This window comes from Equus przewalskii, chromosome 3 (assembly GCF_037783145.1).
Source record: "Equus przewalskii isolate Varuska chromosome 3, EquPr2, whole genome shotgun sequence".
Taxonomy (NCBI): Eukaryota; Metazoa; Chordata; class Mammalia; order Perissodactyla; family Equidae; genus Equus; species Equus przewalskii.
Genome location: NC_091833.1, coordinates 8,059,415 through 8,073,305, shown reverse-complemented (window position 1 = coordinate 8,073,305; position 13,891 = coordinate 8,059,415). Strand labels below are relative to the sequence as shown.

At 41.0% G+C, this 13,891-nt stretch overlaps 2 long non-coding RNA genes across 3 annotated transcripts; both read right to left on the bottom strand.

Annotated features, from left to right (window-relative positions):
* Positions 1 to 346: 346 nt before the first annotated feature.
* On the bottom strand, positions 347 to 3,828 carry LOC139082449 (uncharacterized). The gene is made up of 2 exons (XR_011538456.1): positions 3,718 to 3,828; positions 347 to 2,669 (listed from the first exon to the last, which is right to left on the bottom strand). It is a non-coding gene; the product is annotated as an uncharacterized lncRNA (long non-coding RNA).
* A 3,415-nt stretch (positions 3,829 to 7,243) lies between these two features.
* On the bottom strand, positions 7,244 to 13,377 carry LOC139082442 (uncharacterized). Of its 2 annotated transcripts, XR_011538443.1 has the most exons (4): positions 12,811 to 13,377; positions 12,423 to 12,506; positions 8,711 to 8,858; positions 7,244 to 7,872 (listed from the first exon to the last, which is right to left on the bottom strand). It is a non-coding gene; the product is annotated as an uncharacterized lncRNA (long non-coding RNA). The 2 variants fall into 2 exon arrangements; XR_011538442.1 differs by lacking the exons at positions 12,423 to 12,506; positions 12,811 to 13,377 and adding an exon at positions 12,559 to 12,798.
* Between the last annotated feature and the right edge of the window lie 514 nt (positions 13,378 to 13,891).

Below are 13,891 nucleotides of genomic sequence, written 5' to 3'. Positions count from 1 at the left end.
CTTTCCTTGTGTTTATCCATTTGGGATTTGTGGAGATTCTTAGATATGTAGGTTGATGTCTTTCATCAGTTTTTTAACCAACATCTCTCAAATAGTTCTGCTACTTCCTTCTCCTTCTACTCTCCTCTGGCCTTCATTATGCGCATGTCAGACCATTTCATATTGTACTTCATGTTATTGATGCTCTTTTTATTCCTTTTTGTTCCGCTTTGTGCTTCAGTTTGGAACTTACCATTACCATGTCCTTAAGATCACTAATTTTCTTTTTCTTCAGCTTTCTTCAGTTTTCTGTGGAGCCTACTCAATTGATTCTTTATTCAATATACTGTAGTTTTCAGCTGTAGGATTTTTCTTTGGTTTCTTGTAGAGTTTTCATTTCTCTACTTTAATTCTAAAACTTTTCACTCATTTTTTCCAATTTTCCCTCTAAACTCTGTAATGTCTTTTTTTTTTAATTTTTATTCTTTTTTTGAGGAAGATTAGCCCTGAGCTGACATCTGTACCCATGTTCCTCTCTTTTATGAGTCTGATGCCTACTACAGCATGGCTTGACAAGTGGTGCCATGTCTACACTGGGGATCTGAACTGACGAACCCCGGGCCACTGAAGCAGAATGTGCAAATGTAACTGCTGCACCACCTGGCTGGCCCCTGTAATGTCTTTATGATAGTCATTTACCTTTCATAGATTTAATTCCTTCTCAGCTTGATGGAATATATAGAGGAGGCCCAGCATACCCAGGTGCTTACAGGACCCTCCACAGACTCAGCTTATGCACTACCAGAGGCACCCAAATAAATTTCCTTTTAGTGAGTGTGCATCTGATCCATTCTTGCCTGGAAGGTCACTATCACGTGGTTCTGAGATCCAGTTGAATAGTTTTGTCTGTAAGGTGTTTCCATTTTAAGACTAGCCCACCAAAATCCAGTTGAGGCTCTTTATAGTCATAATAGCTGTCAGATTTGAGTATTTTCCTGGGTTTGGGTAATTCAAGTACACATTTTATTAAAATTCCTCTTTATCAAATTGCATGAGAATCACATTTACAATTTTATATTTAACATTTATTATAATCCTGTTCAGTCAGGCTCAACACTGGTCTTTGATGGTGAAGATGATTCCAAAATGTCCCTCCCCTCATGTAGTCCATACCCTGGTGAGAGAAGGAGACCTGAGCCAGTATTAAGATGTGGAAAGCATTGAATGGGTGGGGGACTGTGTCCCTTGGAAGAGAGGCTGGGCAACATTATGGCAACCATATATTGTCACAATTTTCCTAGTTCTTCTTCAAAAGGACCTGCGGCTATTTACTTGAGTGACTATGTGCTGAGCAAGCATTTCCAAGACTACTGGAGACAGAGTTTGAATTGACATTAATATCTGGAGACTTAAGTGTTATTATGATCCCCCTTGTTAGAGTAGGGTCCTGAAGGGACTAGGTAATAAATGGAGTCTTGGCTAAAGTCCAGCTCATGGTGTATCCACTGGCTCAATGGACCCCACCCAGTGGTCATTTCTCCAGTGTTCAAGTTCATAATTTGGGCTTGATCTACTTGGAAATTAGATCAATCTCCAATATAGGGTCTCTAGTCTATGGAGTAAGAGCTATCATAGTATGGAAGGTCAAATGGAAACATCTGAAACTGCCAGAATCCAGGAGGCACCCAACCAATGGCCAAGATAGTGAGTAAGAAAACAATATTGTATCCTTGGGGAGGGGTGTGGCAGAGTTTAGCGCCTCCTCTGAGGACCTACACGATGCAGGGATGGTGGATCTTTCACATCATCGTTTAATTCCCCAACCTGGTACATCTGAAACTTAATGGATCCTAGAGAATGAGGAGCACAGAGGAGGAGGGTTTCTGGGATGTCAGTAACTTACAGTCATCTGGGTCAGAGATCGCCAATCATAGCCTGAATCCAGCCCCCAGGAGTGTTTTGTTTAGCCCACACAATGTCAAAAATGCTTTGGAATTAGTTTCCAGCTAAATTTAAATTAGGGAAACTTCACATTAGCAGCCATATTTCCAGCTTTTCCAGAAAAAAAGATCTGGACACCTTGGAGCTGCATTCCCACATGGTAACCAGGGCTTCTGACAGCCCATGCAGCACCTTTGTGCAATGAGAAGGCATCTTTTCCTGTAAACCCTCTACAGACATCTTCCAGGAAGCTGCCATTGGTAAACATCTACATCAGTGATGTGAACGACACCTCCTCTGAAATAGTGCCCTTGTGCAGTCCACCACTTGTACAACTATTCTCAGTGACACCTATCCTTGGAGACAACTGATCTGCAGGAACTGAGATGTGGCTGCCCCTTTTACAAAGGCATGAGCTCTCAACTTTCCACCATCCTCACTATACCCCTTTGTCTTGTGCCTGGCCTATTTCACTCACTGATATTACCTGATCCCTCAAGGTATTTAAGTTTGGACCCCTGACCTCTCATTTTACAGTAATCTGTGGAATGGTGAAGGGAGTCACCCAGCATCACTCACTGAGTTAGCAGCAAGTCCAGACCAGACCTTGAGTCTCTTGTTTCTCCAGAGCAGGACTCTTCCTGCCGCGCTGCCTGCCTCCCTCAGCAGATGCTCCAAAGCTGTTGATTGTCTCTGGTTTAGGAGGTTGTGGGAGGGGAGGGTCACAACGTATGGGTCACTTTATGGCTCTGGGAAGAGAGACAAAACCACATACAAACAAGCTGGAAATTCAGTTTCCTCTGCAGCTGCAGAAGATTAATGTCTCCATTGATATTTGGAGAAACCAACAGATTAAAAACACCACTGAAGTCATTTAAAAAATACGATCATTTTCAATGGCATTACGTGTATTATTTATATCCTTCTCACAGTCCCAGCATCCTCAAATATGGGTCTAATTTAAATAGGTGTCTTGCAAAGAAGGAGAATATTTCCAAGTCATGCTGATACAGGGCCTACTTCCATCCTTGTTCCCGTCCACATGCAATCAGATGTTTTATTGAGTTAAAGTTGAAATATCAATGCCACTTGGCATCCTGCTTTTTCTCATTGAACTCAGGGTTTTCTGTGGGCTGTAAGAGAAGACTCACTTGGAGGAATTTCCTAAATTCCAATACCAAGGTCCCTCCCCAGTCCAACTGAAGCAGAATCTTCTGGGATGGGTCCTGAAAATCTACATTTTCAGTTTTTAGGCTTTCAATGCCCACCCTGATTAAGAACTGTTGAGTATTAACAGTGTGGCATAAGCATTTTCCACGATGCTAGAGGATTTTCCAAAAATCGCCTTGCATACCTGCCTGATGAGGATCCATCACAATCTCTTTAGCCACCAGCTGCTCCTGGACTTTCACGGGCACAATTTGATGAGCAACTTTGGGAATGAGTACTTTTAGTTTTAAAAAGTATATCTGTCATCTGAATTGCAGAAGACGGACTGGGTCAAAATCCACGCCCTTTGTAAATTCTCTCCTGTGTTCTACACATTCACTTCCCTAAAGCGTCCCATCACTTCAGCCTCCTCAGCAACATGGCTGCATGTATTTCACAATTCACCTCTGCTTTTACATCATGGTAAAACATAAAATATTTAATTACACTCTTGTTGTAAATTAAACAATTTATTTGTTTACAGAAAATCCTTCCCTTTCTTTTTGTTTTTTTCCAAACGACTTTGGGCCTGAACCAGTTAAAGCAAACCAAAACAAAATTTTGGAGACCACCCAAATCAGTCTTTACCTGTGAGTGTCGTAATGTCCAGCAGAGGACAGCAATACAAAGGAAAAAAGCTCTCCATCTGAGGCTCCTGGGGCGCTGATGATGTGATACTGTAGAACTTGAACTGAGAAGAAAACCATAGGAAAGAGTTAAATTACAAACAGTACCATTCATCATTGTCCCTTTTCCCTGTAACATCTGGAAAGGGGAAACGTACAATCCATCACCTGAAAATTCTGACTGAAATGACTAGACTCACAGGCGGAACAGAGGTTGGGCCCACAGTCTTTTTCTTTCCTAATTTGCCTGCCCCACCCCGAGGCCCACTTCTCCTCCCTGTGAGCCTGTAGCCCTGGCTGCAAGTAAGGGGCTTCCCCTGGGCAGAGGTGGGGGGAGGGAGGTGGGCTGAGGCCCTGCACCTGGGAAGCTGCCCTGCCTGGCGCACCCCAGGTAACACATCTACAGGGTGAGCCTCCCTTCCCCCAGCTCAGACAGACCCACTGGGTCATGGCCCTTGTGCTCTGCTGGAAGTTTGTGTTAAGGGTGTGCGTCATCTTATTCCCAGGGAAGAGGGGCTGGGGAGATAACCTAACTTGGCACTTTCCTGGCCAATAAAAGGGAATTTGTTCGCAAAGATATTGCTGTCTATCTGGATGAACTGGAACTGAAGTTAGGACTTAAAGGATGGATAGGAGGATAAAGGCCAGGAGAGGTGTGGTGTCAGCATGACCATGAATGTTCAGTGGTGGGGAGGGGCCCAGCCCAGTGGGCATCATGGCTGATATTGGCAAGGTTTCTGGACACACCCTGGTGGCCTAGAGGAACAGCTTTTAAACCTTGACCTGTAGGAAACAGAGTTCTTTCTTTACAGGGGGATGATTGATAATGAATTTATCTACCAGTCTAGCTGACCTTCCATCCATCCACCCACCCATCCATCCATCCATCCGTCATCTGTCCATTTATCCATCAATCTATCTATCCATCTATCATCTATCTACCTGTGCCCTTTTATAAAATTACATTTGAAGCTCAATTTACCTCCTAGACTTTTCAAATATGAGAGCCAATGTACTCAATATATGCTTTAGGTAAGGTTAAGTAGGATTTGTGTATCTCATGCTATAAAGTCCAGAATCAAATAATTGCACATTTGACTTGTTATATTGTATTCTATTGCTATGATTTATAAAATTCTCAGTAACTTTGTCCAAAACAGTATTCTCTCCTCTATTAAACAGTAAGTTCTTAAGACTGGTACAAATTTTTGATTTTTTTAAGTGAATATAATACACAAAGCAGTAATTTTTATGAATTTTCACTAACTAATCATGCCTGTATAGCAGCATCCAGATCAAGACAAAGAATATGATGAGCATCCCAGATTCCATCCTGAGCTCAGTTCCAGGCCATGCCCACCACCCCTCTTCCTGCCCCATCACCCTCAAAGGTACCCACTACCCTGACCTCTATCAGTATATTTCAGTTTTCTGGGTGTTGTACTTCATAGAAACAGAATCATGTACTCTTTTGTGCAGCTTCTTTCCCTCAACATCATGTTTATGACACTCATCCATACAGTGTGTGCTTGTAGTTTGTTCTTTTATCATTGCTGGATAGTCGTTATTTGTGTGAATGTGACATAAGTTTATCTATTCTACTGCTGTTGGGCACTTGGATGGTTTCCAGTTTTAGGTTTTTATGAAGAGTTCCCTTGGATATTCTAGAACATGTCACTTAGTGACTGTGTGTATGCATTTCTCTTGGATATTTACTTACAAGTGGCTTTCTTGGGTCACAGGGGTTGCAGATGTCAACTTTACAGTAGACACTCCAAAAAGTTTTCCAGCATGGTTGTACAAATTTGCCCTCCTCTCAGCAGAGTAAGAGATTTCCAGCTGTTCTCTATTGTTGTCAAGACTTGGTATTTTCTGAAAGTCTCTACACTTTTATTCTTATTAATTAGTGTACCTTTCTTTGTTTAGTTTTACTATAGGCAACAATTGATTTACAAAATTGCATTCCTGAAAATAAGCCACTGAATGGGAAAAGTGGGCCATTGATGGTCAGTTAGTAACATAAGGGCAGAAACAACCTTGTCCACCATCATGACTGCTAGGTAGGTGACCAGACACCGGCTTCTTCAGGGGTCACTGTCACTGCAGCAATGTCCTTAGACTTCAGGGAACTTCTTTATGACACTCAGATCTCTGGACAGAAATCACATTATGCTGATTATGCCAAGGCCCTTTGGATACTCTGCTGTAATCAGGTGATCAGATTCCCGGGATTCAATCCAGTTCCAGGCCTGGCAGAGGCAGAGCACCTGTGGGGACTGTGGCCTGGGGGTGGGTCTCAGAGGGGAGAGCTGCCCTCGCCGTGTGCGTAGGTGAGGGATGCCTGCACCTGCTTCCACAGGTACCCGGCAGCTCTCAATCCAGAGAGTTTTCTGCTGCCTCTGCCTTGAATCCGTGTGTGTGTGGGCTCCCTCCTCCCTGTGCCTTGACTGTTACTTTCCCTGCTCAGAAAGTAGTCGTCACTGCTCTGTCCATCTTCCAGCTTCCAAAATGCTTGCATTCTGTTTATTCCCTGTGGGCTTGTGCCTTTAAAGACTTTATTTTACTGTCCTTCTAGATGAATTTGGGTAGAGAGTGAAAATAAATGCAATGTCCAATCCTTTTTCTTTAGTAGGAAATGGCCAACTGAATTTTTAATGAACATTTAGAAACAAAAGTATATATGTATCTACTTTGACAGCTATATAACATCCCATAGTAGGAATAGTTAATAAATTATTTAACCATTTATTATTGTTGGTCACTCAGGTTAATTCATTGTTCCTACTACTGTCAATATCACTGAGGTGAACCATCTGATACATGCACATCTTTAGGCTCATTTAGAATTATTCCTGGAGGGACAACGGCTGGGGCAACGGAGAGCACCTTTTGCTCTCCCCCTTTAAGTACTGTCAGCTGTCTGTATGCATTGATTCAACCAACTGCCGATGGAGTTCTTTTTTTTTTTTTTTCTGCTTTATTTCCCAACCCACCGCCCCCGCTCCCGGTACATAGTTGTATATCTTAGTTGCAGGTCTTTCTAGTTGTGGGATGTGGGACGCGGCTTCAACGTGGCCTGACGAGCGGTGCCATGTCCGCGCCCAGGATCCAAACCCTGGGCCGCCGCAGCGGAGCACGCAAACTTAACCACTCAGCCACGGAGCCGGCCCCGCCGATGGAGTTCTATGTTGATGATCTGAGGTTGGTTGAATGTCGAAGTGCAAAATCTGTGGATACAGAGCGCCTACAAAAGGACATGAGCATCCACAGAGTTTGGCATCCACAGGGGATCCCGGAACCAACTCCCCAAGGATATCCAGGGATGACTGTATTTGGATATATTTTGCCAAATTGCCCCCTAAGAATGCCTGTACCAGTTTATCTTTCATCATTGGTGAAGGTTTTTATTTTTTCCCATATATTTCTGTTACTGAACCTGAAGTGAGTTTGCTCACCCGTTGCGCAGCAAGCCAATCTCTGATACCAGGTGTGGTGGAAGAAAGCAGGACTTTTATTTTTTTGCACAGCACTGAGCAAGGAGAGAGGGCAGCTAACGCTCAAATCCCAAACTCCCCGAAAAGCTAAAAGGAAGGGTTTTTATTTGGGGTTTTAGGTAGGGGAGGGGGAGCATATGGCCTTGCTGGTCAGAGCTTTCCCACCAGCCTGTCTTTGGCCTTGAGACACTTGCAGAGAGGAGGGAGCTCATGACCTTGCTGGTCAGCAGCTTTCCCACCAGCCCGTATCTCTTTGCGGGAGGAGATAGTCCAGGTGCTTGTCCTTGATGATGTCTGTCTCCATGGAGGATAGTGGATTCTGGAGCCAGGAAGCCAGAGAGTAAGCAGGGAATGAGTGTTTTGGTTTTAACCCCATATATGCTGGGTTTAATGTGGGGAAACTGGTATCAGGGTTGATATCAACTCCCCCCCTATTTTATGTCCATCCCTCAATCTTGAGGGATTTGGGGTGGTGACCGATCTAGCTACTTCCTGCTGAAATGGGGCGTAGGTTGTTTCATCTCATTGAACCAGTCTTTTAATAAGGCGATGATGCTGGTGGGCTCCCAAAGTTAGGCCTGTATCATGTAAGTAAGTAACCAGGTATTTATTAAGAAGTTTTTCTAGAGAAACAAAAAGAGAAAAACAAGGTTAATGGTTGGAGCAAATTATAAACCAGTTTCTGAGCCCAGGGGGCAGCCAATCAAGATTCCTAGAAGTCAGGGTCGAAGCATCTTTTGCAGTTTGAAATGTCTCTGATGGTGTCATCGGGCACTCAGATAGACTTTTGAGTGGCTTACACAGCAGTAGACATGAATCTCTTTTAAGTTTATATTAGGTCCTCCAGCTTCAGTTTGTAAAGCTTTAGGAAAAGGACAGATTTAGTTTTCAATGACTCTAAATAAAAATAATGGGGAAAAGCCCTGAAAATGTTAGTTTGGAGATTTTTAGCCGGATATTTCAGGAGACTAAAAGAATTCAAGGTCCAGTCCAGTTAACAGAAGTGAAACAAAATTTCAAAGGTAATCGAAAAAATTAAAATCTAATATCTATAAACATGTATTATAGTTTCTATTGAAACATAATCTTCCTCCCTAAAATCACCCTCAATTTCTCTAGACATAGCCAAATTAAGACTAACTGGTTTGCACAATGTTTAGTTTTAATAAATTTGGCATAATTATTTGCATAAGTACAGCAAGAATAGTAGTTGACCATATAGGCTCTTTTTTAATCTGCTTTGCTGGAACCTTATAAGGAATCTCAGGTTGAACTTTAAAGGTCTCTCAAGGAAAGCCAAGCAAAGGACCTGTTATCACATTCTGCCTTCAGCACCTGCAGATTTGGGTGAATTCCTCTCTTCACGAGGTTCCCCAAAATATTGAGGTTCCTTGTACCTGCCAGAGGGAACGACATTCTTTGCTCAACCTTATCAGGTTACAGAATCCATAAGCACAGTACCAGGCCAATATTTCCAAGTGGCTTTACTCCAGAATGTCAACCTTCATTCCTCAAAAAGCTGTCTTGTTATATCCAAGCCTGTATGTTTTTTCAAATATGATGTTCCAGTCAAAGCCTTGGTAATATAACCAGTGTTTCCAATTGTGTCCTGTTAACAGAAGAACAGATTCTTATTGGACTTATGCAAACAACCAAATTGCCATAAGAATAAGAATACTTACTCATCAGGGGTTTTTACATTTTGGAGGGCTCACATAGGGAGGAAAAGATAAATGCTTCAATTTTGTTTATAAATTGCTGTAAGTCATAGTTCTTTAAGGGAATAGAGGAAAAGGTTTTCTTAACTCTAAAAAAGAGCAAAATATCAAAAATCAGCAATATCTCAATCAAAAAGTCATAAAAATTACAATCATCCCTATCAGTTTATTCTGTCCTGTGTAATTGGTTCTTGATCTTAATCTTCTGTCAGCAGTTTGTGAGGTCATCAGTTTCTCTGTTGGAGTTCTGTAATTTTTACCCAGTTTGGTTTTGCAATCTGAACGTTTATTGGAAACCTGTATTCTAGAGTGTCAGAGTCCTTTCCATGAATTTCTCTGCAGATGAAACGTATTTGCAAAAACATCAAAGTAAAATAGCCATTGTTCATAAATAACAAAACATTCAAAAATGGTAATTGACAAAGGCATTTGACCATGTCTGTGATATATAGCATTTTGAGATAATAACCAGGATTATAGCTGACAATCAGAACAGGTCAGATAATTTTTAAAATATTTATATCAATAACACTCATTTACATAATATCATTTAAGAAAGTTTATCATTACTTATTTGACAATGCTTCTCATGTAATTTAACATACAAAATAAGCCTTATTAGTTTAGCTTTCTTTTCTTATAGGAAGAGAGCAAAATTCTCCAAGAAGTCCCAGGGACCCTCTGAAAATCCCCAGAGAAACCTTCTCTCCTCTTCCAGGTCAAAAGAAAGCTTTTATTCAATACTTGAATATTTCTGTCAGGGGGGAAGCTTGTCAAAAATACTAAAAACTTTAAAACATTTGTTCAGATAGGAAACAAAGTTCACTTGTAAAACCATGTTCAGGTATCTATTCAAAGTGACAACAGAAACAGTGAAGGGGAAACAGAGTTAAAATAGTCAAGAAAGCCTTTCTATAATCTTTTTGTCAAGAAAAGATTAAAAATTGAGGAAAATTAACCTTTTAAGAAAGAGGAAACCAAGTTTTAATTTTGTACCAGTTTACTTTTGACATATAAGTTTATTTACTTAATTGGATTTACTTTAATCCTGGACAACTTGACCGTACCTAAAACTCTTTAGGGCTTTACTTTTACAAATCTTTGGTTACTTTTTTACATTCAGAATTTGTCCCAGGACTTTAGGACAAATTTATCTTTCTCAACTGAAGAAACAAAAATATTTCCATTGTTTATATCTTTTTACTGAAAACATATATTTTACTTTCTTTGTATACAGACCTTTTAGAAATATATGTTTTCTTATAGAAAATTTCTCAGCATACATATAACATGTTTATTAATAAACCTAAGCACTTTTTAGTCTCTTTGATATAAGAAACCAAAGGCAGACAATTATATGCTTAGTAGTTAACCTTTAATATTTTATCTTTTGTGGAAATGACCTAGATACCCAATAAAGTGTTATTATTTAATTTAACTTAGTAAAGCTATAAAATTTAAGTTTCCAAAAGGATTTTGGAAGCTGTTAAGTACGCAGACGATAAAACATAATTATTGTACTTAAAACTCTTACCCAGTTTTAACAATTACTCTTCAAAACTTCATGTGACATTATAGCAGTTAAATATCATCCTCAGTTGTTTTAAGTACATATATCATAATATAATTATTATACATATAATTATATATATAATTATTGTTAAAAAGTTTTTCCAAAAACTTTTATTTTTTACATTTATTTAGTTTACCTGTTCTTAACAATTATATTTAGATTGTCTACAAAACCTCCATGAGACATTAAACAAAATTAGCTATTATACAGAGTTATGAGTTTTGCTGATAAATTTTGTAACAGAGATGACATGAGCTCATTTGACCAGTAAACCCAGGCTGTATGTCTGCATTATAGCCAATGCTGATAACTTTGAAGACATGTTCATTTTTAAATGAAACCAGCAAACTTAAACAGGCTTTCATTCATCAAAGATCATTTTATATCATGTTAAATAACTTTGTCTCTCAGAAGTTTTTGCTTATTCATTAAAGACTGCATTCCATTATGAAAGATTTTGAATCCTCTTCTGAAATAGGTTTTCAGAATGGTCATTACAATTCTAAATTATCTCAGAAGTTTACTTATTTTTACTTGTTCAATTTTAGATCATACATTTTGGGGGAGTTGAAGCGAAGCTCAGCTTGCTGGGAAGCTTAGCAAGAGACAGACAAAAGCAGCAGATTTGGGTTCGGCTGCTGGCATGTTTAATTATTTAATTATTTTCTCTTAAATAGGCAGTAAAGTATTTTTAATTTTATTTAGAAGCCTCAAAAGATTAAAACAGGCTCCCGGTTGTTGGCTGGCTTTTCCAATTGCATACATCAGTTAGGGTGAACTGTAATTGGCTCGTTTAAGTACATCAATTTTTACAAAACTTTATCTTAGTTTTACTAACCCTTATACTTTTAATTATAACTTACATTAGAATTCTCTTAACAAGTTTTGGTATTACAATATTGTTCAGTGGAAGCATCCCAGTTAGACATAACATTTATTCCCAAAGAAAACATCCAGACAATGTTGACATAACCTCTTCGTATAATATTAGCTTAAACACTTCAATTTTTATAGTCTTATTAATCTTAGTAGCCTAACTGTTGCCCCAAACAATTGTTGGTCAGGTTTCTCACTCTGATTTTTGCCTCCTGACCTTTTACATTTTTCAAACTGGGGAAATAGAACAGGTTTGTCTGATGTCCTCTAATGTTGGGGAGCCGATAGGGGGGTCCCCTTAGCCCATCCAACCTTAGGCAGTGTTTTATTACAACCTTTGTTTTAACTTCATTCATATCTGTTCCATTTATCCCATTGGGACGAGTCCTGTGACTCTTCCCTTTCTAATTTCTCTTTGTTAACTTAGCATTCTTATTAGCATCTGTAAGACTACGAGAAGCTGAGACCCCAAGTTTGATTAAGTTCTTAAGACTAGTCATTATAGTTTCCTCTTAATTTGGTCTTTTCGTAGGTACCAATAAAACAGTTGTTGATCATAAGAGCCCTCTAAAAAGCTTCCCAACTCGAGGATCCATCTTTTGGCCATTGTTTTCTTTCCGAGGTCTAAAGAATATTGTGGCCATGTGGTGTTACAAAAGAAAATCATCCCTCTTTAGACATTGGCTTATAGCTATAGGTCGACCATCAGCCACTTTTTCCCAAGGGGCTCTTAGGTGGAATAGATGCAGCATCTCCCATGTTAACACTTTTAAAAGGACAGACAAACAGACAGACAACAAACACCAAACAAGCGCGCATTCCCAAAAACCCTCGGCCACAAACGGAAGCCAAAGCAAAGACCAAAACCAAAAACCAAAGTGCTTCCAGTCCCACCTTAGTCCGTGTCCTGCACTCGGGGGCGCCCAACAAATGAAGATCCGCCATGCAGGTCTTCCCAGATGAGCAAGGACAAGGGGCCTCGGCTGTGCACACCCGGGGGACTTACCAAAACCTGGCCGGGGCGTCGCAGCGACTTCAAAACAAACGGAGCCCAGAGGGCTGCCAAGATACCCATTATTTCCGGCCGGTCCTGTTGGAAAAGGTTAACACAAAGACAAAGACAAAAACTACCAGCTACTTACAAGAGACGTCTTCCTAAGTCCTAACCCTAGTTTCTTCCACCACCAAAGCAAAAGCGCCGTGGGCCAACGACGTCTGGCTAGCAGCCAGCCACTTGGGGCTGTCCCTGAGACAAGGGGCTCAGGCAGCTGCAGGACAGTTTCCAAGAGAGGCCTTTAGCCAGAGGCTGGTGTGCCACAGGCCAGACATCCACCTAGGACACAGTCCCATCTGGGTCGCCCAATTGTTACCAAACCTGAAGTGAGTTCACTCACCCGTTGCGCAGCAAACCAATCTCTGACACCGGGTGTGGTGGAAGAAAGTAGGACTTTTATTGTTTGCACAGCGCTGAGCAAGGAGAGAGGGCAGCTAACGCTCAAATCCCAAACTCCCCGAAAAGCTAAAAGGAAGGGTTTTTATTTGGGGTTTTAGGTAGGGGAGGGGGAGCATATGGCCTTGCTGGTCAGAGCTTTCCCACCAGCCTGTCTTTGGCCTTGAGACACTTGCAGAGAGGAGGGAGCTCATGACCTTGCTGGTCAGCAGCTTTCCCACCAGCCCGTATCTCTTTGCGGGAGGAGATAGTCCAGGTGCTTGTCCTTGACGATGTCTGTCTCCATGGAGGATAGTGGATTCTGGAGCCAGGAAGCCAGAGAGTAAGCAGGGAATGAGTGTTTTGGTTTTAACCCCATATATGCTGGGTTTAATGTGGGGAAACTGATATCAGGGTTGATATCATTTCCAATACTTGCCACGACTACTAAAATAATAACGATAAAAATCCTTGCCAATTTGATAGGGACAATTTGAGTATCTGGGTTTACTTTACACGTCTTGATTTTCATGCTCATTGGGATGTTGAAATGACATTTTATATGTATGAACTTGAAAGGCCCTTGGAACCCTGTGATGGGATCTGTTACCGTGGACTGACTCACCCTCCCACACACTCTTGTGCCCGCCCCCAATGTGCTCCCGACCTGCTGGTACAGAAGGACAAGTAGACAAGTAGGACAGAAAAGACAATGATTTGGGAGATCTCAGAGGGTTACAACTTCCCCGTGGTTTCCATGACCTTCTAAAGTGAGAACTGAGAACAGCATCAATAGATCCTGTGATCCAGCAAACTTTGTGCAGTCCAGCACTTTGGAGACACTTATGTCATTATTCTCGTTGAGGCCTGTGGGAGCACAAAAGGCCAAAAGCTTTGACACACAGCGAGTTTAGCCATCTTGGGAAAAGAGAGCTCACCTTCTACCCTTCCAGTGATTGCCTGGGAGGTTCCTATTCAGAGAAATCCTCTTGGCCTCTCCAATGGCTTGCCTGCTTCTGCTGGATTCTACTTTCAGAAATGCCTTT